The sequence below is a fragment of the Gossypium raimondii genome, chromosome 1 (genome assembly GCF_025698545.1).
Source record: "Gossypium raimondii isolate GPD5lz chromosome 1, ASM2569854v1, whole genome shotgun sequence".
NCBI lineage: Eukaryota > Viridiplantae > Streptophyta > Magnoliopsida > Malvales > Malvaceae > Gossypium > Gossypium raimondii.
Window position 1 is genome coordinate 15,564,235 of NC_068565.1, and position 8,824 is coordinate 15,573,058.

An 8,824-nucleotide genomic window follows, 5' to 3' on the forward strand; every position below is an offset into this window, starting at 1 on the left:
CTGTTTTACAATTCTGCCCACTAATTTGTGAACTATTCTGTTTAGTCTCTATATAGTCCCCGAACTATTTTTAGAGTTTTACTATTCTCAATTGAATCCCTGATAATATGTAGATCATAAATCTATGACCTGAGTGATTAAATTATTACTGTTAGATGCATGATATGTGAACAATACATGCCTACTGCCTCTATATTACTAATTGCATGTTCAGCATGCCTATTGATAATGTTAAACCTAATACATTATAAGCATGTCTATTGCTACCGTATTGATCTGTTATAAGCATGTCATATTACATTGCATGAGATAAGATCATATGAATGGAGGAAGTATGAGCAGTTCATTTGCAACGACTAGTGGTTCATCCACAACGTACTAGCAACTTGTCTACAAACTTTTTATTGATTTTGGTGGTTCATCCACAATTTTTACTACTAGTGGGTCATCCACAATAATGAATGGTTCATCCACAACGATAAGTGGTTCATCCATAACGCGGTGAAAGTATGGAGGAGTTATGGGGAACTCCTATTGTGGTGTGTAATAGAGTTGGGTAGGATCTATTCTGATAAATTGAAATTGCACTGCCATTCATGAGCATGTGCATACATAAACTATATATGAATTTTGAAATATTATTATATTGATGTGTTAATTTAAAGAACTGATACTCTAAATCGCTATATGAGTGTGATTGTTCTGAGAATTGTTATTTTGTATGCGTCATCTACTGTTTGCATTGATTTTCTTGTGATAAGATTCACACTGAGCTTCTTAAAGCTCACCCCACTTTAACTTCTATCTTTTTAGATAACCCGCAAGGTTAGGGTGTGAACTCGGCATCCGGAAGGTCTCGGCTCGGATAATTATTTTATAAATGTATTTTAAGACTTATTATTATAATTTATGTTATTCAAAGACTATATTGTTTTTCTGAATTGTGACATGAGACTTAGGTTTTGGGTTTATTTGGAGTGCATGACATTTATTTTGACTTTAGATTTGTTGAAATATGGAACTTTATTTAATTTTGCATGAAACCAGATTTTCATTAAAATTATGTTAAATATCACTTTTCCACTGCATGACTATGTAGATGAGGTTTGAAATATATATATATAACTAGAATTCAACTTTTGCAAAACAATCATTAAGTTCAACCGATTTTTGAAACTAAATTGTAATTTTTTTGAAACACGCTAAGTTCTCTTCAGAATTAAAGAAAACTTTTTAAACAACTATTTTTAAACTCCAATAGTTCTACTAGGCCATTTCGATGGCCAATATAATCTTTCAAATTCGGGCTTAACGTTTAGACCGGGTTGGGGAGGTTACATCTAGTTCAACCAAACATGTGCATCACCGAATAAGAAAACTAGTATATTTAATATAACAATAAACTACATTTGCGACAAGTGGTGCATCTACAATTTTTCTACTTAATATTTAATTTTTTATCTAATACTTAATTTTTGTTATCAAAGTGATAAAATTAATTGATAAATTCTATTTTTTAAAAATGATTTAAAATTATTTTAAAATCAATTATTATAAATTTTAACGAATGACATTTTAAAGAAAAAATTATCTACGAATTAAATTTTAATTTTTTCAAAATACTTTAAAAAATTGATTATTTATTTATTTATATTATCTTCAATAATATTATTTAAAGAATATATTAAATATACCATAAAGATATCATTATGGTATTACTAGCGTTTGTTATATAAATTTTTTTTGAATAATTTTGTTATAAGTCCTATCATATTTTTTCTTTTTGACATAAAATTTAAAATTATCCATAGTCCCTCCCCAACCCATAAATAGGAGGATAATAAACTTCAGCGCACTCAAACCCACATCATCCTTCGTTAGTAACAATGCCTATGCCAATCGAGCTAAAACTCAACCAACTTATTATATAATACTTAAATATTTAAAATTATCAAATTAATAATTAATTTTAAGATTTCAAATTAAACTACATTATTGGAATTTATTATATGATAATTAAATAAATTGAGCATATAGTGCACTTCATTTAATAAAATAAAAATATCCAAGTCAACTATAAATTGCATGATTATGTACATGCTTTGATGTTTTAAATTATTTTTCTCATTATTTTGGTTCTTTTTTATCACAATTTATTTAACCATTTCCAGTTTTAATGTCATTTCATGTTTTTTACAATGATTTTTAAATTTTATCTTAGTTTGTTCTAATACCTTCGGTTACTTATTTTAGTCTCCTATCAATGAATAAAAAGGATTTCAAATGGATTGAAATTTACCACATTTTCATTATACATTCTTTCTTTCTTTCTTTAAATTTAATCACAGGTTAATAAAGTTACTTTTATATTTTACTTTAATATGACTCAATTTCATAATATCTATTTGCAAACAACCAATTTAACATTCTATGGAATGTTTGTCAATACATCTTCAATTGTTTAGTATCTTACCATACCAATTCAAGTAATAAACTTAATATTAACAAGTTTTCTATAATTAACTGTGAGTTGTGCCTCGTATTTATGAGACAACGTTACGACGAGGATTACGATGTTGTGACGGACGACGTCCCGACGAGAAGAAAACGACGTGGCAACATGGCGACATTTTCCCAAATTCAACCTGATTTTCTTCTCTTAGTTAAGCTCAGCTATTATTCCCTAATTAGACTCTGATTATTCTAGGAATATTATAGTCATATTAGAACTCTAGTTTTAGCGGGCCATTGTATCCTTAATTCGAGATGTCAATTAAGAGGCAATTAAAGATGTAATACTATAGGGCTTTTTTGTTGAGAGCGTTGAGATGTAGTTGCAAATGAGTTTTGGTGAGAGTTTTCGTGGTAATGATTGAGAGAATTCTATACCCCTTTTGAGAGAACTCTATGAGAGTTAGGATTTTTTTTTCGGGGTATGAATTTGTACGTTTAGGTTTATTTTCTCCATGTTGTACTCTTGTTTATTTACTCATTAGTGAAAAGTCGAAGCCTTCTTTGCCTATGGTTTTTAATCCTCTTCGGAGAGTTTCTACGTAAAATATTTGTATTCGTTCTTCTTCATTTTTATTATCTCGTTGTTTATACAAGTCGATCTCCAAGATTAACATTACACTTAATTCTAAAGATACTTTAATTTTTATAAAGAAAATACCTTGACAATTTTAATTTAGGCTAATTCCTTTTCCTTTTACTACACATGCACAATGTTTATATCTTACGGAAAAAGAATAACGGTAACTTAGTTTTCCAAATAAAAAAATATTTTTAATAAAAACATTGTACATATATATATTCACAATAATTACTTAAAATTTTAATGTTTAATTAAGTTATCTTTTAAAATAATATCGTCAATTCATAAATTATTTAATCATTATTTTAAAAATATATACATTACTTTTAACTGATATTATAGATTCTATACATATAATCATATAATGTATAAGATTTTTAAATAAATATGTTTAAAATTTTAATATTAAATTAAATTAAAAATATCAACACAATTTTTTATAAAAATAAAAATCTATTTTAAAAATTAAAACAATTTAACAAGCATATTTTAAAACAATTTTTTTCAAATTTTATAAAACTTTACATAAATGCTTTAAAAGTGTTTAAAATATGTTTAAAAATGTTATAATTTGTTAATTAAACATGTATACATATTAAATATATTTTCTTATTGATCTTTATTTAAATGAAAAATTCATTTAAAACTTCCTTTAGGTAAAAATTTGAAATTTCTTTTAAGAATTTTTAAAACTTCATTTAAAAATTTCAAAATGATTAAATATATTTTAAATTAAACACACACAATCAACCTGTGTATCGCACGAGATAAAAACTAGTTTTTTCTTTAAGGGACAATGGGAAGCCAAAAAACATAACTCATATATATGTGGTTACTGTAACACCCCAAAAATTTCAATGTCACTAATAGTAGTATTTGAAAGATAAATATCAAATTATTCCAAAAGTAAGAGTTTATCAATTGAACAATGATAGTAAAGTCAAAAATTGACATTGGAAAGTAAAGTATGAAGAGTGAAGTTCTAGTAAAGATTAAATTGAGAATTTGTGAAAGATGAACTAAAAGCGTAAATTTACTATTTTGAAAAAGGGGCAAAAATTTAATAAATGTTTTTTATGAATGTGACATGGATATGAATTGATAGGTGGAGTCGGAAAATTGAGATATGGACTAGATTAAAAGGTGATAAAAGTATAGGGACTAAATTGTAAGGACTAAAGTGTAATTTTATCATTTTATGAGAATAGGGCTTAATTGCAATTATTCTATGGATAAATAATATTTACATAAATAATAATTACATACGACACATAAGTATGCCACGTCTCAAACAAATGAGTGATAGAAAAGGGTTAAATTACTATTTTACCCTTATGTTTTAAATATGCAAGTATATTTTAAAGGGCAATTTGATAATTTTGTCATTAAATAGAGAGAGAGGGAAGTTTTCTATTTATTTCAATTTGGTCCTTTTCTTATTCAAGCATGTTCCTAATCTAAAATTCTTTGAAATTAAAGTGAGATTTCATACTTAATTCTAATTCAAGAGTATCCTTTCATATGAAACCAACCATGGAGGCTTGAAGATGAAGATGGAAGCGGGAGAAAGCTATGTTTATTTGATTAATTTAATGTGAAATTGTAAGAATTAAATGTGTATAATTATTTTCTATGTTCTAAGTAATGAAAGTATTATGTTAATGTATGATGTGAATGTTGAATGATTTTATGAACAATTTGATGGATGATTTTAAGTGATTAATTTGATAAAAATTAAAATAAAGACTAAATTGCAAATTATAAAAATTAAAAATAAAGGAATTAAATAGAGAAATTAAAGTTTGAATTATTATTATAATAATATGATGGTTAAAGCATTGTAAAATTGTACTTAAATTAGCATATTTTAAATTAAATGGACTAAATAGAGAAATTTTAAAAGTTCAATTTTGGTATTGAAATGTGGATACGTGGAAATTTTAATTTTAAATTATTATGTATGGTTTTTATTTGAAAACTTAGAGAGGAGACATTATGTGATAAGATTTGAGTTAATAGGGACCAAATTGTAAATATTTTAAAATCTAGAAATTTTGATAAAAGAGCGATTGTTTTGCAAAATGTGCAAATTGGGATTTAGGATTAAGCTGTAAAATAATAAAATTTTATTTTTAGGGTGTGAATTGTAAAACTATATAAATTTGGGATTTTAGGGACTAAATCATAAAAAAATGCAAAATTTGAAGTATAGGGACTGTTTTGTAAATTTTGAAAAATTTAAGTACAAATATGGACATAATAATGAAATATTTGATAAATAAATATGTTTGAAATTAAATAATAGAAATTCAAAATTGGTAAGTTAGAATAGTTATGATTTGTATGTGATTTGGATTATTTGTTTGAGTTGTGTTGTAACAACCCGTTATTCAGTAATGTCGGAAACAGTGGTTTCAGGGCCACAAATTCGACGAGCAAGTTCGTAAATATTTAATATTTACAAGTCAATTATGGTTTTAAAATTGTTTTTGATATGATAATTTATGTTATATAAATGATTAATTAAGTTCAAGTGGTAAGTCAAGTGGTTTTAGAAAATGAGGTATCAGGATCTCGTTTCTATAAACTAAGCCATAAACATTTTTATAAATATTTACGGAGTGTTATTAAGGTTGTATTAAAATTTCGTTAAGAAATTTTAATGTTTCAATAGTTAATAAATTAAAAGAACTAAATTGTAAAGGATGTAAAATTTGATCACTATTTGATCTAAGTGATTAAATGACTTTATAAATAAAGGTAAAGGGACTTAAATGGTAATTGAACCATTTAAGAATTATTGGACAAATATGGACATAGATTTGGTGTTTTAATTAATTATTAACTAAGGGTAAAATAGTAATTTGATAAATTAAATAAAATTAAATAAAACAAAGTTTTTATCATCTTTTCAATTCCTTCATTCACCGAATTTGAAAAGAAGAAATCCATTTTTAGACCTTGAAGCTTCAACCAAGCTTCCATGTATGCATGTAAGTACGTTTTAGCCCAGTTTCTAATAATTTTTATGTTTTTGATATCGTTGCATGTAGGTCCAGCTAGCCCGTACCTTCGATTTTGAAACTGTTAAAGATACTGAATGTTTCCATTGATGAATCTATGTGATTTTAGATGTTAAATGATGAATTTGAGGTATTAATTATTATTTATAAGTATTTTGTTAAGTAATTTTGATGAATTTACCGATTAGGGACTAAATTGTTAAAATAGTAAAAATATAAGGATTTGATATGAAATTATTACAATTTTGGGCTGTATTTGAGGTCATGAATATTTGGTTGGCATGATTTTGTATTAAAATGGTTAATTTGCGTGTTTTAGGCTTAGGGACTAAATTGAATAAAAGTAAAACATTAAGGGTGATTTTGTAAAAATATCAAAATGACTAAATTGCATAAAATAAATTTTTTACTATCTAAATTAATAAATTGAATGAAATTATTAATTTAGATCAAGATCGAGTAGAAAATCGAGGAGAATGAAAATTTTCCAAAAAGCTCCTGTAGTTTGAAATTTTTGCAATTTAGCCAGGTAAGTTCGTATGAACTATAATCACTTAAATTTTGATTAAACTGAATGTTTAATGTGTGATTCTATTGTAAATGAATCAATATATATATATATATATATATGTTATTATACAAATTATCAAGTAAAGAGACGATGGAAATCCAACGACGTTTGACGACTATCGAGCCCCGTTTAAACCTTAGGAATATATAGTATGCAAATGATATGTCATTCGGGTTACCATGTTTTGGGTGCTGGTCTTGAATGTCATACCGATGGCTGGGTTCCAACATTTGTTGCGGATACTCGTCAGCTTGTGTAAGCGACATCATATAGCTACATTCCGACCGATAGCTTGTGTGAGCAGACTTAGGTTACCATGTTTTAGGTGCTGGTCTTGAATGTCCCACTGATGGCTGAGGTCTGACATTACTTTATGGATACTCATCAGCTTGTGTGAGTAGCATTGTGTAGCTTACATTCCGACTGTTAGCTTTTGTGAGCAGACCCATTTTACAGCTCGGATGAGCTACGACTATATGTTTAGCACACTTTTTGTGAGCTTTCCCGCGTATTCAATGTTATTCTAAGTGGTTCAACGGGCATGAAAAAGGAAGGAACAATAAGCATTTAAATGACTTATATCATGAAAACTATGAAAAGGAATGAAAAGGAAATGTTGAATGAAAATATGTTTATGTTCATGAAATTGATGATTTCAAGTGAGGTTATTCATGTTTAATGACTTATCTTATGTTATTCAAGTGATTTATGAATTGATGTATTAACATGTGTTGTTGATGATGCTTAGGCTTGTGCCAAGCTATGGGTTGGATTGTATTATGTTAGTTTTAAAGAAATGCATTGAAATGGTAAGTGACCAAATGAAAAGATGCTTATGTGCATGAAAGAGTGGTAAGAATCAAAGTATGTAATTTCTCATGAAATGGTTTATTGTGCAGTTGATTCTAAAATAGCGATGCTTAAATGCATTAGCTTGCAGCTATGGTTAATGTTATGTTTATGTATTGTATGTTATGCAAATAAAATAGGTGAGAATAGGTAATAAAATGATAAGTTCATAGTTGAGATGTAATGTGATGAAATGAAAATATTGTTGAGTTAAAGGACTTACTTGTAAGGAAGAAATTTACTTATGCTATATGTGAGTTTACTTATGTCATGAATAAATACACTAATTCATGAGTTAATAATGTAATTAATGTAATGGCCCAAATTTGAGGTTATCGGAACAGTGGTTTCGGGACCACAAATCCGATGAGAAAAATTTTATTTTTCTTATATTTTTTATGGTCTACAATTTCACAAAACGATTTTATGAAAATTTCGTTCGAAAATTTCGACGTTTGGGCACTCAATTTAGTCAAAAGGACTAAATTGTAAAAAGTGCAAAAGTTGAGTTCTACATGTTAGAGGTGTCCAATTGTTATGAAACTTTAAATTGGAGGTCCTTATATGGTAATTATACCATTGGTAACTTGGTAGACAAAAATGGACATGAGATAAGTGAAATAGAAAATTTTTAAGTTAGGGGCAATTTGGTAATCTAGTAATTAAAATGAATTAAAAGGAAAAGATGGCAAAATCATCATCTTCTTCATTAGGACGAAATCAGCAAGGGGAAGCCATAGTTAGGGTTTTCAAGCTTCCAAGCTCCATAGGAAGTGATCCCAAGTCCCGCTTTTAATGTTTTTACGTTTTTGGAGTCCGTAGCTTAATTTAGCTTATTCTAGCAATAATTTAACCTAGGGTTTATATTTGGAAAAATACCCATAGGTGAAAAGTGTTTATTTTGATGTTTTATGATAGAATATGAAGCTAGAAATTATGTTAAACAACTTTTGCTAAGCGATTTTAAGTGAAAACGAGTAAAAGCGACATAATCGGTAAAAATACCTAATGTTCATAAGTACATGTTAGAGTGGGAATTTGATGTTGCCATAGAAGGAAAAATGTTCAGAATGTTATAAAACATAAGAATAAGAGATGAAGTTTAATTTCGAGCCTTGGGGCAAAAATGTAATTATGTAAAGTTTAGGGGCAAAATTGTAATTTTGAAAAGTTAGAGTCGAGGGCTGTTTTGATGAATGTGATTATTAAATAAGTTAAATTTACTATTTTAGATCAAGAAGTACTGAAACTCGAGGTTAGACAAAGGAAGAATAAAGTTGAAGACTA